The following is a 16,496-nucleotide window of genomic DNA, read 5'->3' as shown; positions in this document are numbered from 1 at the left end:
ATGCTGCCAACCATCTGTGGGTGTGCGAGTGGGCATTGAGATTCGTTATGCTGGTGGTATTGTGTATCAGTGCTAAGTATTGATGGGGTGAACAGAATGTTGAGCACCTGCAACATTTCCTGCCACATGGCCTGCCAGTATGGTTTTGTAATAGATATGCACAATACTGCACTGATCTAAATTACCCCTCCAACAAAGGTCAAAACAACTTGTCATTTGTCTCCATCATGTCTGCCCACTTGGCCTCAGTATATTCTTTATGGAGCAGGACCTGCTGTGGTGTTAGAATGTAGAGAGCTGACAATCAAACCACAGAATCCTGGAACCTGTCCCCACATGAGTCCAAATGTGGCAAAATACTGCACAATCGGGAAGTTTTGACGATCGAAAGGAGGAAATGGTAATTGGCTTCCAAGACAACTGGGCAATTGTCTATAGCACCAATGTCAGTGCTCCAACAGACCAAATGTACTCTATATCGCTCGATAACCTTTAAATTCGCCATTGTGATCAAAGTTTTCTGTTGCAATTGGGTTCCCTCCATTCAGTACGCCCAGAAGTTTTGCTTTTGGATCACCCGGTGTTGGACTTTTTACTGTGGGTGAGTCTCACTACACGTGTCTCATCACGGTAATCGTATGGTAACTGGGCTGCACGTGTTTACCGCCAGTGTCCGCCTTTTCAGATAAGGCCGCAGCAACTCAGCAAAGGTAAGAGGCACTTGGCTGGTTATACGTGAACATGTATACACATGACTGCGCATGACTGTCATGCACAGCCCGGTACCTGCACACAGGTAGCCTGGAGCAGTGTGGACTTTGCAGGATTAGATATTGAACTAGACTCGTCCTTATAATGTTACTGTACACTCATAGAGAAAGTCAGTACGATTTACTGTTAGTCTGTAGTGATACTTCATTATACTCAGAGGGGGAAATCTGCCTCTGGAGTACAGTTTCACTTCTGCTTGTCTTACTAAGACCAGTGACGTATCAAATTGGGATGTAACCTGTGCAAGAAAAACAATTCTGCAAGTTCCAAAAAGGTACTTGTACCATTTATGGGTCTTCCAGAGTTATCATATTCCCCTGGCTCAACTCAGGATGAGAGCCCAGGCCTTTTGTCACCCTGGTGTGCTAGATTAATTACATTTCTCTCCAGCAACTGGAGCAAAGGTCTCCCCACACAAAGGGAGCAATTAACTGGGTTTCGCTCACCTCCTAATGAGGAAAGGGGTGGGGCGGAATGATCTGAATCATTAAATCAGCTGTCATACTGTACCAGGGATGGGCCTGTCCAAGCCCACTGAACAAAGGAGGGAGGCCAGACCTCTGGCGTCAACAAAGGAGGCAGCTCCTCTTTGAATATCTAATGAGAAAGGCCATGGCAGTGATGTCAGTGAAGGGCCGAGATTAGGCCCGCAGAGGAGACGTGACTAGTGACTTCTGGATGACGCAATTTTGAACTGTCCTAGCAGGCTGTGCAGGTGGTTTGGGACAAGGGTGGAGAGGTGATGTGGCACCGTAAGATTGGCCAGGCGTGCCTAGCTTCTGGAACATTCCTCTCCTCTTAAAACTCTTGCACAAGGGGGAGGCTCTCTCTTGCCAGGTGATTTTTCTGTGCTTTGCTGCTGGACTCTAGGACCATCATGGATAAATGGAAGAAAGAACCAGCTGATGCCCACAAAGCACTAAGGACTCTGCCCAGTTGACCCCAGGATCAGTGGGTCTCCCCAAGGGCCAGTAATGCTGGCTCCCTTACACCCCCTGAGGACCAGTTGGGGGGAAAGACCTGGAGTTTGGTGCTCAGAAACTAAGACCAGAAGGAAAGCTGGTGCAGGGAGTCAGGAGAAACAGCTTCCTAAGGACTGCACGGCTTTGGATGTGAGAAGGTCTGCTATAACTGGCCCTGGCTGCTAGAGCTTGACACCGTCAAAATCGTGCCAGTGGGGCCTGAGTTATGGCACTTCAAAATTTGGTGACCTTTGACCTTTCCACTAGCTGCAAAGCGCTTAGGCATCAGCTGCTATTTCATCACTTACCCGCAGTGGTGGGCTGGGGCAGAATTCCTGTATTTATTTTCCTCCGGGAGGTAGAGTTTATGAGGCCCCCTCCCCGGACTCTCTATTTATTTTTATTTATTTATTTATGTCATTTGTACAGCGCCTGAATCACCCCAAATGGGGTATCTCCACACTAGGACGATGCTGGGAGGGAGGTAGTGAGTACTCCGATGCTCTGGTGGCCTTCTGAATTGAATCCCCCTCCAAAGGCTGTGGACACGGCAAGGAACCTCTTTCGGTTTGACAGCAACTTATCCCGTAAATCTCATATTTGTCAGGTATCCTCTTCCTGCTCTGGTAAACTTCATATGCTCTGCGAATTCCTGCATTTCCTCCCCCTTGAGTCACGTAAGACCATTGTACATGCCTTAATTACTTCCCATTTCGACTATGCTAATAGTCTTTACCTTAGAGCACCTGCTTTCCTGATGAGACGGTTGCAGATCGTCCAAAATGAGGCGGCCAGGCAGGTTGATATGTAAAATCCCTTATCACCATTCAATCACCTCCCATCTTAGGAAGCTCCCTTGGCTTCCAGTGATCAAGCGCATCCAGTTTCAGGCTCTTATTTGGACTTTTCGAGCTTTCCGAGGACGTGGCCCTGCCTACCTGCAAGCTCGTCTTAAACATTCTCAACATTGTCGGAACCTTAGATCTAATCACCTTCGTCTTCTGATAACCCCCCCCCCCCGCTTCCAATGTTCTAGAATGGGTGGTAGAGCCTTTGCAGTGATTACCGCCAAAATGTGGAATGGCCTGCCTCGCTCTCTTCGTACAAAAGCCGTTTTCCGACGTGCTTTAAAGACCTGGCTCTACTCCAGTCTTTAGACCTCTGCTGTACCTTTTTCTGCAGTCTGTTACAGCGTCGGGACATCCCCGTTGGGGGTAGCTGTTGCTTTATATAAACTCCTAAATAAATAAATAAATGTGGCATTTCTACTATCTGAGCTGGGCCCAGGTATTTAATCAAATGAGTATAGATAAGTGAATCGACAAATTTCTATATTTAAAAATGTGAATGAATTAGACATAAGTACCACTGAAAAGAATAAGGACACCCTGGCTTTATGAGTTTAGGTGGAGATGAGAGGAATATGAATAAAACTAAAGGATAAATGTTAATGGCAAAAAGCACACCATTCTTTTAAGTCATGAAGGTGCACAAATGTCTCTCAAAGCCATATTAACTCCACAACTTTGCATTAGGAGAAGTGTGGCTCACTGGTTAGAAGCGGCAGACCATGAAGCAGAGGTCGGCCAGGGACCAGGGTTCAATTCCCGATGCAGCAGGGTCTTGGGTCAATGTCTGCGGACTCGATAATTCTCGCCTAGGTGCCTACGCTAACCATGGGTCCCACTCTGCAACTCTGGGCAATAGCCTGCCTAATCTCCGCAACGGCCCTAGGTGAATCCGGGGATGCCTGGTTTCACCTTTGGGGTGCCCTCTCACAGGGAAAGCCAGGACGGGTTCCCCAGCGGTATACAGCGCCAGGACGCCACGTAACGAGGTAACAGTGCGCTTTACAAGTATACATATATTACATTAACCACCTCTGCCCAGAAATCCCAAAAAGAAAATCTCAGTAGCTGAGATATCAGAGTTGCTTTTGGTGGAAAGGTTCAGACGGTGCGCTTTGTGGCAGGGGCATCTTCACAAGGTATTTGAATGAGAATGACATTTCTTAACCCGTTCGACGCTCATGACGAGCTCAGCTCGTCGTGTAACGCGGGTTTTTTAAAACTCAGCGCACAGCGGGAAAACGGCCCGCACGCATGAGGTTAAGCAAAAGAACCGAAAGATGTCAGTAAGATGGAGATTTTGTGAGCTCATTCAGAGATGCCTCTTTGGTCATGGCACAGAACTGAGGGGCCTGCTACCCTGTTTGTGGGAGTTGGCCTCTACACCAAGAAGGCTATAAGAATGCCTCACTGAGGCAAGCCTCAGACCTAAAGATCCAGGCTAAGGGTGTGGCAAAGACATATTGCAGCTTATTGGTTCCTGCAATAAAGTGCTGCCAACTGCTTTACATCACCAGCGGACGCAGGAAGGATCATCCTCTGAAGACCCACGTTATTTAAAATTATTGGACGAGAACTGGGTTCGGCCGCAGTCCCAAGAAAGTTCAGTGGTCAGCATTGGGAGACAAGTAAAACAGCGGGCGGGGGGGAACAATCGTAGGGGCAGCATATGAGAGATTGGGATACAGGACCAGTGAGTGTCGTTACCAGAGGGTGCCCCACGGCAAAGTGCTAGAAGGGGGCCCCCACGATCCGGAACCAGTCAGGAGCACTCAGTCCCGCCCATGCACCGTGCTGGAGGGGGCCATCTTAAGACTCCTGCAACAGGCAGCAACAGGTGAAAAGAGACTTTTCAGGGCAACATTCTTAGGGATATAGGTCCCTTCAGGTTCTACCGGCAGATTACATAGATGGTGTTTCTAGAAAAGACATAAAATAACAATTGTTTCCACTTCTAACCAGAACACCAAAAAAGTAGGTGTGAGCACAGACCTATTTGACATTTAAACTGAGCCAAGGCTCTCAATAATTAATTTAGGTTTACAACAAAACAGGGAACTGTAAAACCCAATGCATTTATTGTCTGTACACATATTCTGACTAAATTATTGTCACGTATATTATTTGGCTCTTTGCAAACATCACTGTATCACTGCATTACTGTCCTACGTTTATATGTAAACATATCTCTCTGAAAAGATGAGATGATAATGTTAAATTATTTGGTATAATAGAATGAATTAACACTGTAAAAAATAAGTAGTCTGGAACCCACCAGGAGCTTGATTTACGAGTTTTTTTGGGAAGGGATTCAAGAGAGCGCCCAAAGATGCCTCTCATAAACTGGATGTTAGGGACATTTCTGCATATAGAAGATGTCAATATTACAGCTCTTGACTCCACCAAGAGCGAAATTGAACTCACCAGGATCAGCGCATACTCGAGAAAGCATAGGCAATACCAATACGTCTCAGCTGGTGTACAAATATCCCTATAATAATCATCCAATCACACTGGATGGAGATCATTATGCCAAGCATGTTGAATTCTGAAGTGGAAAATGACTGTGTAAGCATCCACAATGTGCCATGGCTCCGTCTGTTTTGTTGACTGCATTTGCGCTGGAAGCAGACTCATGAGGCTGTCTTGTAGACAGGTGCTGAAGATCAAAAGGTATATCCCACAAGGAGTCATCACCATGATGGCCCACCCTGCCCAAATGTCCAAGAGAGGAGCTTCCCATAAGAGTTTGTTACCTCTTAGTTTACAATAAAGAGATTGTGCACTCGGAGTGGTTAGAAAAAGGTCACACTTAACTTCTTATAAAAAGTATCTTCTGTGGGAGATAAGAAAAGGACCACAACAAATGTAGGGATTTTATACCACCATCCAAAAAGGGTATAAAGTGGACCAGTCACTGGACCGATATTATAATATCATTTAATGAAACAGTAATGTTAAAGTATTTGTGTGTACGGATACAAATTTGTCCTCTAGTATACATGGCTAGGTGCTACGGCAAGGCAATTCGAGGGAAGCACTGAAGGTGGCATCCGCTGGAGGGCAACATTTGGGCCCTGGAAGAATCCAAATATAACTTTACCTAGGGCATCAGTCAAGATATAGACTTACATATCAGGCTGGCTTTCACAATTTAGCAATTCATGGGGTAACGAGAACGACAACCGGCAATATATAGTAAAAAAAGTAAAAAATGTCACAGTTTTGGTAGTGCAGCAAGATTACTGGTGGCACTTTATCATCTTGTTAAAATCAATAAGCAAATATTTTTCCAACAACAACAGCATTAAGAAAGCTACTTGCTAATATCACCTGCTACCATAGTATTTTATCTTACACTTCACTAACTAAGACATCCAGGTGTGGCGTTGACAACAGGGAGGACAGATTGCTTTCTATTGTTTTTGTTTCCGAAGCATGAAGGGTTGGCTATAATACAGTCTTTTACTGAGCTTCATTAAGCAAAGAATTCATTTCTTCTGTCCATCAAAGAGCCCTTCCGCAGCCTACTTTACACACACCAATAATAGCAAAATAGTACCAAAGCTCTAAGAATTTACAAACTTCTTTTGTAGCCAAGAAATATGTCCCTGTTTCACATTATTTCCAGCATTTTTTATTTATTGATTCATTTTCTTGTGATTTTTTTACTTGGATTTCCAACTTGATCAGCAGATGTTCTGACTCTTGAATATTCTAATCTGTCAGTGCTAGTAAACTTTTATTGCGCGTGCAAATATGTACTGTGCACGCGCACTGACCAGGTTGTGCTTCACTCTCAATACCTGTTGATGTAATCTGGCCAGTATTTTACAGGCTTTGTCGGTATTTTAATGCCAGGACAGCTAAAAAGAATTTGTAAAATCGGCACAATCGAGTATTCCCCAAATTTGAAATAGAAACTTAACCCTAAAACACAAGATAAAAACTAAGCAAAGTGTTCTAGGTTTGTTTAAAGTATTCCTGAATCATTTCAAAGCAAAAAGAGGCAGAGTTTTAGTGTGACAAAGAATAAAGAAGATTTCACAAATATTTGGTAGCACTTTCTGGCCCTTTTAGAACATCAAAACATTTTGAAATGGCTAGTATTTTTCTCTGAGAAAGTTGCCAATCTTACTTGCCCAGAGTAGAACAAGGCACCCACCCGAAAATATTCGAGGTAGAAAAGTAAATGATCTTGTCTTTGAATATTTTGCAATACTTCTATACCTTTCTTTCAAATTTCAGGGAACCATAGAAATACGACTACTAACGGGAGGCACGGATAGATGGAGGTTCCTAAAAGGGTAGAACACCATACCACAAAGAGTGAATACGGGGAGTGCTAACTTGCAGCAAGTGTCTGCTGTTGTTTTGGCCTAACTGGTGTTGAAGAGCTGGAGCAGTGCTATTTTACAACCATGCACAGAATAGTTGCTTCTCTGGGGAACTTTCAAGGCATGGAAATATAGCAGCATTTGTTGACATATCTAAAATTAACAACAGAACATACCACAATAACATGCACAAAGCTACATACCAACACAATTAATACATAACAGGGTACAGCAAAACAGTAATAACAGAATGCAACATAACAATCGCAGTAGAGCACAATAAAATCACCTTACGATTATACAGCATCAAAACACAGTAGCACAAAAAACAAAAACATCATCACCACTACAAAATGGCACTCTACAAATGTGCACTAATGTTCTTATGACACATTACCTCCTCCGGTATGCCATTTTAACAATACGGGGGTAAGAGGTGTTCAGAGCAAGCACTACCTTAATTTTCCACCAGGGGCTAAAGTGCATTTAAAAAAAGTAAGGGAACTGTGATGCTGCATGCAGTGGGGGCAAGGTCAGGGAGCTTGGGGGCAGGGTCAAAGATGTGGCTAAAAAACTGAAATATTCTGTCCATTTTTTGGTCTTTCACCGTTAGGTAGCTACATATAAAATACCATGCAGTTTAAATGAAAAATTAATTTGATAAGTTGTTACTCATTGGCAAAGGCAATTATGAAACCTCTATTAGTAAATGCACTGCAAAGGTCTGTGTGTAACCATAGACCCACAAAATTAAATTTTGATTGGTGCAGTAGAGAACAGTGACTTGAGTATTTTTAGAGCTACAAGGTCACAGCCTGTGACAGAAAGCACTACGAATATGTGTCATTATTTTAAACTTGCATTACACACGGTACAATATAGACTGCTACACAATGCGCTAAAAGGTTTAAGATAAAATGGTGCTTCCAAAATATATTTTTTAGTAATATCCAGAGTGTATTTAATGCAAGTTCTTTACAATACTGAACCTTCAGCATCTCCTGGGGTAGTAAGTTGTATAAAAATTACAATGCTATTCCTAGCAGCCTATCTCTAATTCCCCCCCCTGGTTGATATCTGAGCTCTCTGGTTACCATCTTCAGCGCCTTGATGCCTATGAGTTTAGTTGCGCTTTGTATACAAATTGCCATTAATAATAATAATAATAACAATAATAATATAATTAAAAGCACGCACTTCACAGCTCAGTTATTAACTCTTTGCACTATCACTCGTTATCACAAAGCATCGAGTGATTAGATCAATTAAAGCCAGTACTGGCTCCAAAGCATCCTTTACATTTGCAGATTTCCCTTTAAATTTGCAGATTAACTAGTAGCTCACAGTTGCATTTCTTTCAGGCAAGCAGGCATCCTGGCAGGAAGGCTTGTTTACCTGCCTGCATGGCTTCTGTTTCACAGCACAGGAGACTCACTGAATGACACTTCAGCGGAAGCATTTAAACAGTCAGACTTAACCGTCCAGGAATGGTTGTCTTTTTACAAAAAGTAGGGGTATGTCATAAATCAAAAAAGTATGGGCAAGTCCTGCCCATCTGATCTCGCCCACTTCAACCACTGTTTACCACCAAGGACATGAAATAGTGCCAGTCAAAAACAAATTGTGATCCGACGCCATGTGCCATTCAGTTTGATTAGATTTGTCTCTGAGGCTGACTGTGCCAATGCTCCAGGCTGTCAGTTGGTAATATTTTTATTTATGTTTTTAACACTTTCAAGTGTTGTGCGTTGTCTCACTTCCATTGATACTGACATCCTGTGCACTTTGAATAATATATTTGCCACATGCTCCTGCTCGTGCCTGTGTAATTTCGAAATATTCCATGTATGTGACATTATTTCATGGTATAATATTTGCAAGGCGTACCTTGGCCAAGGTATTCTTTGATGCAGCAAAGTGGTGTGTAAATGAAGAAATAACTATTAATCTGTCATTGATATAGGACTGGGCTAAGAAGAGGTGAAAGGAGTGAAGGAAGATAAAATGTATGGCCAGTGACAAATACTATCAGATAGAGGTTTATTTAGTGGTACCCCAATCGTGTCCATTAAATATTTTTAAGTACTTGCACATTATTGCTCTGACGTGCAACCTGCCATCCAACTGATGAGCTATCAATGAAACCTCTTAGCTTGGTTGACAGTTCTATAGATGTGGGAATATATTTGGCTAAAGCGTTCTAACAACTAACCAACCACGCAGAAACACAAAGAGGGCTAGCTGTCCGACGTAGCCCTTGATATAAGGTGGGGCCAAATTCTAATTCCTGAGCAAACAGAAGTTTTTTTGTGTAATACGGGAATTATCAAACACCCCACAATTTTCCCCTGTCAAATTTCGGCACGTCACCCTGGAAGACTGACGCAAAGATATGGATATGGCCATGGCAGCAGAAAAGGCTACGTATACTCACAGAGGATGCCCCAAAAAAGGGAGAGAAAGAGAATGTGGGGAAAATGGAATGCCTTCAGGGAAAACATATGTGCACCTCCAATAATGCACTCAGACTCAGAATATGACTGTAACATTGTATAGTAAATGTGCGAGATACTTAGGTTTTGAATGTACAATGATGGAAGCTGTTATTACGCAAACATGTTCCGTTGTAACTGTTATTGTTGCAAGTTCAAACTTTAATAAAAATAATAATTTTAAAAAAAATTCAGCACGTCAACCTTGCTAAAAGTTGCCAGAATAAAAGTATGTTAAGCTAAAAATGTGTGGAATTTGTTGCAAAATCCTTACTCCACATGCAATTCCTTATTTTCCAGAGGAAAACGAGGATTTTGACTTGGATATCGATGGGAATTTGACCTGGATATCGACCGATATTTATCAGTATCAGGTGCAGTAAAAATCGCCCCCCCCCCCTTTGTATTCAAGAACCTGAGCTCTGATCCACAGTTCAGGAGATTTCCTAGAAATCAGAATATCGAGTTTTGCAATAATTCTCGCATCATTGCTGTTTTCCTCTGACACGTTATGCCAGGAAGAAGCTGGCAAACTTCATCGCTGAAAAAATTCCTGGTATAAATGCAAAACAAGTAACTTTAGGTGTCATAATTGCCACATCTGCTCTTTATTCGTCATTCAGAGGCAAAAAAACTCAAAATCGGAGTTTACTGCATACAGTAAACATCCAGCCCGGTGAATCTTGGGGTATTCACTCAATCGGTAAATACCGCCTGCCGCGGTGGCAGTGTTTTCCTGATGCGGTGATTACTGCCTGTTACGAGTTTCTACAATGGGGGTGAAGCATGAGATGCAACTGTGTTATTTTTAATACCAAGATCTGCAGGTTTATTTCATAGAAATAACCAGTAAATAGTCCATAGCAGGATAGTTTGTGTTCCAGATTGACTTTTATTCTTCTTAAGAAATATAGGGGCATTTACTAGAAACTGGCCGAGTGCGGTGTTATGCCAAAATTGGTAACGCCGCGCTCCGTCAGTTTCAAAACACAGGTATGTGTTGTATATACAAGAAAGCGGCGCACCCCTGCATTTCCCCTAACGGTGGCACTAAAGAAGCTGCCTAGTGCCAGTGCAGGCAACCATGCACCATGTTGCAAGGGGGCCTGCGCTGCAGGGGGGATTTTTTATGTGAATGAACGAAAACCTTCCTGCACATAAACAATATTTACAGCGATTTTCTGTTTCTATGTGTGCTGCAGAATACGGTACCCAATGCTGTGTGAGGAGTGGGCTGGCCTGCAGTTGCTTTTTAGGTCTCGGCCTGCATAGGCTGCGCTTGCGCAGTCTCGCCGGAGAGCTCTTATGTTTCTTAGTGTGGGGCTTGAACCTGCCCCTCTTCTCCATTGGCTGGCTTCCTAAACGGAGGCTAGCCATTGGAGGAGAGGGGTGTCTGTCCATTTAAGCCCCGTCTTTTTGGGATTGAGGGGTGTGTTTTTTAGTTTCTTTCTCTCCTCTTCCCATTGGCTGGAATTTTACATTCCAGCCAATGGAAAGAGGAGAGAAAGAAAAACACACCCCCGAATCCGAAAAAATGACGGGGCGTTTCTCCGAGGCATTTCTGCTGGACCTCGGAGAAACATGGTGGTGTGGAGCGCGCGGCACAGTGAAAGTTCCCGCAGAGCTGATCCGCGCTGTGTCCGACTCGAACACTCATTGCATGTCAACAGCAGTAACCGCCTCATTGTAAAACATCCTGCAAAAACACGACCCCGCTGGGGCTGCTGCGCTATATGGCGAAAGTGAGAACCTGCCAGGGAACCAGAGTGACACAAAATGGTGGCAACCCGCTTCGATAACTGCAGTGTCTGGTGCCCGTTGGGACCGCTCCCGGTGAGCATGTACCTGCAATATTATTATCCTGGAAACACCGGCTCTATTCACCAACAAACGGTAGAGGCTGCTGAATGATGCCAAAAATACATCCTTTTTGCTCTGGTAAGGGTGGACGGTGTGGCTCCGCGCTGTGTCCGACTCGAACACTCATTGCATGTCAACAGCCGTAACCGCCTCATTGTAAACCATCCTCCGCTATGCCTCTTTATTCCTCGCTTCAATCACTGGCTTCCCACCGCCCTGTCGTTCGACTTCCCTCTCCACGTTTTCTCTTTTCCTCACCCTCTTTTCCCCTCTCTGTTCCCTACCACCTCTCCCTGCCTGCCCTCCACCTCCCTCCCTCCCCCCTCTCTCCCCAGTCCTCTGGAGGCCCTTCGGGGAAACAAAATAGCAGCCCTTTATATAACTGGACATTTGGAGCAAAGCATGAGATGCCCCTTCACTTTGAACTGAAGGAAGGGGGGTTAATTTCAAGGGGATTCTCACCTACAGCAAAGCCGAGGAGTAGCAAGAGAAGCCCCGGGGCGGGGAGCCCACAGCCTCCCTCCTCAGCCATCAGCGCGCCCTCCACAACGGGCTCTTGTGTTCCGCCAGTATTAAAGACACAATATGAATAAGTGTGTGATGTACGGCCGTGGGCGCCTCGTGCCGCTGCCCTAGCTCGGCTGCTGCCTGCGCCATCTTACAGATCTGAGATCATCGCCCTTCACCACCTTTCCCCTTACTCATTCCTTCCACCACCGTCCCACCTTCGGGCCACTCACCCCTCCCACTCTCCTTCGCTAATCCTCCCCCCTTCCTGATACCTCACCTTATTCCTCCTTCAACCATTCTTCACCCTTTCAGTGGGTATGTCCTCCCTTCACTCCGTCCTCCCATCACCCCTCCGCTATGCCTTTTTATTCCTCGCTTCGATCACTGGCTTCCCACCGCTTTGTCGTTCGACTTCCCTCTCCATGTTTTCTCTTTTCCTCACCCTCTTTTCCACTCTCTGTTCCTTCCACCTCTCCCTCCCTTCCTCCCTCCCTCCCCCCCTCTCTCCTGAGTCCTCTGGAGGCCATTCGGGGAAACAAAAGAGCAGCTTTTCATATAACTGGACATTTGGAGCAAAGCATGAGATGCCCCCTTCACTTTGAAGTGGAGGAGGGGGTCAATTTCAAGGGGATTTAATGTTAGACTTTGAATGCCCCCCTCCAGGGAGGAGTGCGCTGCCTTCGGCCCCATGCCTTGACTTTATGCCTCCAATAAAACACTCAAAGAATCGGCAATAATCCAGAAATAGAGCAGTTTATTGGGTAACAATGTTGTATAGCCCACCCACAATTTACTTACTTACAGATGACAGTATCGTGTGGCTTATGGCATTTTCTGCGTAGTCCCCTCTAGTCCCCACCCCACATGTGTTTTGATGGGTGAACTGGAGCATGCTCTTCAACACAAAATACCAATTTTCAAGACATATGTCGAACATTAAGAATGGAACACACAAATCTCCACACGTGTTGGAGTTATGATCCTTCTATTGTTAAGAAGATATAGTCATTTGATTCTTATAGGGCCAAATATTGTCTTATGAATATAGTGGGCGCTGTATGCAATGTTTATGTTATCACTGATATTTTCCAGGGATGGTGAGTTCGGTTTCTAAGTTGTACTCTTTATGCCTCATGTTGCTGTTGATAGAACCAGTGTGTGGGATTTTTTTGGTGGGAAAGTGTCAGTTGTATTTTTTGTTGTTTTTGGAGAGCATTTGTTGCGTGTAGGGTGCACGGTGTGTGTGTGTGGCTCTGTCTGTGTGTGTGTGTTGCTCTGTGTGTGTGTGCCTCTGTGTGTGTGTGGGGGGGGGGGCTCTGTGTGTGTGTTGGGCTCAGTGTGTGTGTGTGTGTGGGGGGCTCTGTGTGTGTGGGGCTCTGTGTCTGCTAATACTCTCTACTACTCTCTAATGCTCACCTATTGCCGTTGTAAATGACAATACCATTTATTTATGTTTAAAAAAAATTAAAAAATGCCATTTGCAATGCCAATAGCTCTAACTTTAACAAAGACGAGACCATTGCATTGTAAATGCTTGTTCTGTCTTTAGCAGAGGAAAAGGACTGACTCTTTTTTAACTGCTGTGGTAAACTGCTTGGGAAGAATCTCCAAGAGCTTGAGTGGGCTTGCCTCCTGTTGGAGGTCTCAGGGAGATAAAAGACTTCAAGAAACATCCTTGCTACATCTAAAAAGAACCTACCTTGGAGGAGAGCTAGAGAAACTGTGTGAGGAGCGCTGCCCCTGATGTGTGTGGATTAGGATGGCCTGAAGTGGCTACTCCTGCCTGGTGCAGGGGAAGGACTGGACTGCTCTTAACCATTTTAAAAAAAAGTAAGCCTGCAGGAGAACTATGTTTCCCCAGCCTGGTGCCTGGTTTTTGAAAGGCAGCGTGTAGTGAGCACTTTGCCTTTTCCACTCAGCGCTGTGGAGACCGGGTGCTTATGGTGCCCTGCTTTCTCATTATCAGCCCTCAGGTCGGGGTCGCTCTCTAAGGTCCCCCCAGTGCACAAGCAATCATTCACTTTGGGTGCCTCCTTGTGATGTGGAAGCCCAGTTTGCGAGGTGTTTCCTAAAGGCCGCTGGTAAGCCAGACACAGAGCGGGTTCTCAGGGACGTGAGGACCGTTCTGCCCACACTAAAGGCTAGAATGCCTGGTGCACGCAGCACGCAGGAGCAGCTGGCTTTGCCCTGCGTGGGTCATGGAGGACCTATGCAGCCTTTTCTTTCTGGCTGGAGATATTGTGTAGAGCTGGTGGAAGCCATGCAACTGCCCTACGCATGAGGAGCACCTCGCTAGAGCTCGGGCAGAGATACCACACTCGCATCAGAGGGGCATTGGCCCGAGGACTGGTCCCTGTATGGTCAAAGGGCAGCGATCCGAGATGCCTTGGAGGGCCCCGGATTCGCTACCTCTCAAGGGCCAGTGTAAGAGGCTGCCTTGTGTGTTTAGCAGCTGCATTGCGCTCGCAGACAGCTGCATTTGCCTATCCTGCACGCATGGGGAGCCCATTGAGGTCAGCCCACAGATCTCTGCAGTGTGCACGCCCTCATCCTACCCTTGTGACATACTTGGGTGGGGTGCCGAGTGGACGCATTTCTCGCCACCAGGCCGTTCCCAAAGAGCAATGATGAGAATGCCAACGAGTGCTTTCTAAGCATTAACACAATTATCATAATCCTGATAAAAGGCATGCAGGAGTTCCGGTTCCCTAAATGTTATTTGAGAATTACCATATAAGTGTGATGGGAGTGCAGGGAAGCTGCACCCTATATATTCATGGTAATACATATGTCATTTATTGCATTTACCTCTATTTTTACGCCCTAATGTAATTAGAAATGTCCTTGTAATCCTTGTGAAGACCAGATAACAAGTATCCTTTTCAGAAACGGCATAATAAGTACAGTGATGGTATAAGGTGTTGGTTTCATGATGGTCTTATGACATATGCAACTTATAAATATATGCTTTATTGCACCTAATGTGGTGTTATGACAACTGCCTAGTTGGCAAAGGGATTTATGATCTATGTGATGTTATGACAATTGCCTGGTTGGCAAAGTGATTTATTTGATTATGCTCTTTGTGTTTTATGTACAATATATGAGATATTTTTTGTGGTGAGTGTAGTGTGTCACTGGTGTGTGTGTTGCGCAAATGCTTTACACATTGACTCTAGGATAAGTCTGACTGCTCTGCCAAGCTAACCAGGGGGTGAGCAGGGGTTATTTTGGGTGTGTAACTTCCTTACCCTGGCTGGAGTGGTGGGTTCTGCTTGGTTAGGTGCATACCCTAGTCAATCAGAAACCCAATTTCTAACAGACATAATATCTGTCAGGTTAGGCGGCCCTCTGCTGACAAATTCAGATGGGTGATCACTGAAGTCAGTTTGCCGGGAGATCAGTTACACTTGGCTCTATTTATGGCTCTAACCTAGATAATCCAGCTCTATTTGTTTTTCTAAATATTGAGTTGACCCTATGGCCCACGCCAATTATACTGTGTGCGGATCTGAACATTAGTTTGCCGGGTGAGCTACTTGAATCGGCAGAAAAGTGTTATCTTGGCCACAAGCCTAAGGTCTTTCAGAAATTACACTGACTTATTAGCAATCACGGGCATGTGGATGTCTGGCACAGAAAGAAGCCATCTGCTGCCAGATTTACTTTTTTTCAGCTCCCATTCAGAAGCACGTCCGGACATGGTTTTTTACATCTGTTAGTATGGCTCTGGGAGTATCTATTGAGAAGAACCCTGGAGTTATGTCAGTTCATAATCCTCTTGTTCTTGAAATAACTAATCCTGAGAGAGCAGGCTCAGGACAGGTCTGGATGTTTGAGCAGCGACGGCTCCTTTGCTATGGCGGAGGAGCATCACTCCTCCACCCCCAAAACGGCAGGAAAAAAATAAAACAATAATAAACACTAGTTTTATTTTACCTTTCTGGCTGAGTCTTGGGGGCAGGGCCTGGAGGGTGACAGGCACTGAGGGGGAGTGGTATTGAGGTGCCTTTACTGAGCATGACGGTTTGGCTGGTCATCACAAGCCGGACAAACCAAAATGCATAGCGAAGCTCTCAACAGCCCTAACTGCATTGCTGGGGTTGGAGAGAGCAGGCTCAGGCTCCCAGTCTTATGACATGAGAGCAGCTTCAGGATTGGCCACACGGCAGTGTGGGAGCCTGTGCCTGAAGAAGAGGAGCAGAAGAGTGTGATGCGGCATGCTGGAGATACGTTTTTATAAGAAATTATTGTTTTTTATTTTGCCCACTCGTGACCCATATGCCCCCTGCCCCACCCCCCGCCACTTGTCCACAACACCGGCCACTATTGCATTTGATAGAGGCCTACTGCAAGACGAGAGATACACTGCCTATATGAATTGGTGGATTCCGGAGTTTCTGGATCGCAAACGAGGTAGTGCTTCACTGGGGGTTGGTTGTCTGGGATGCTTTGAAGGCTAGAGCCAGAGGGGAGACACTTAGTTTTAGCCTCCATTACCGGAAGATTCAAACACAGCTGGTGAACAAACTGTATGGAGAAGTAGCACCAGATGAGACCCAACTTACTGTGGCAGTCGAAAGAGGAGATGATCTGATAGTAACCCAACAAAATCTTTCATTAACCAGATCAGCCATAAATAGCATCTCGTCCAACAAAGTGGCCGAGAACTGTGTATCATACAAAAGGGAGTGTTAGGAATTCAGCGAGCCGGTG

General features: G+C 45.1%; 1 protein-coding gene across 2 annotated transcripts in view; it reads right to left on the bottom strand.

Annotated features, from left to right (window-relative positions):
* Positions 1-16,496, bottom strand: part of FAM3B (FAM3 metabolism regulating signaling molecule B) — a 259,570-nt gene that overhangs the window by 72,060 nt on the left and 171,014 nt on the right. The window lies entirely within an intron of this gene.

This window comes from Lissotriton vulgaris, chromosome 8, assembly GCF_964263255.1.
Source record: "Lissotriton vulgaris chromosome 8, aLisVul1.2, whole genome shotgun sequence".
Lineage (NCBI taxonomy): Eukaryota > Metazoa > Chordata > Amphibia > Caudata > Salamandridae > Lissotriton > Lissotriton vulgaris.
This window is presented reverse-complemented; position numbering and strand designations above follow the sequence as displayed.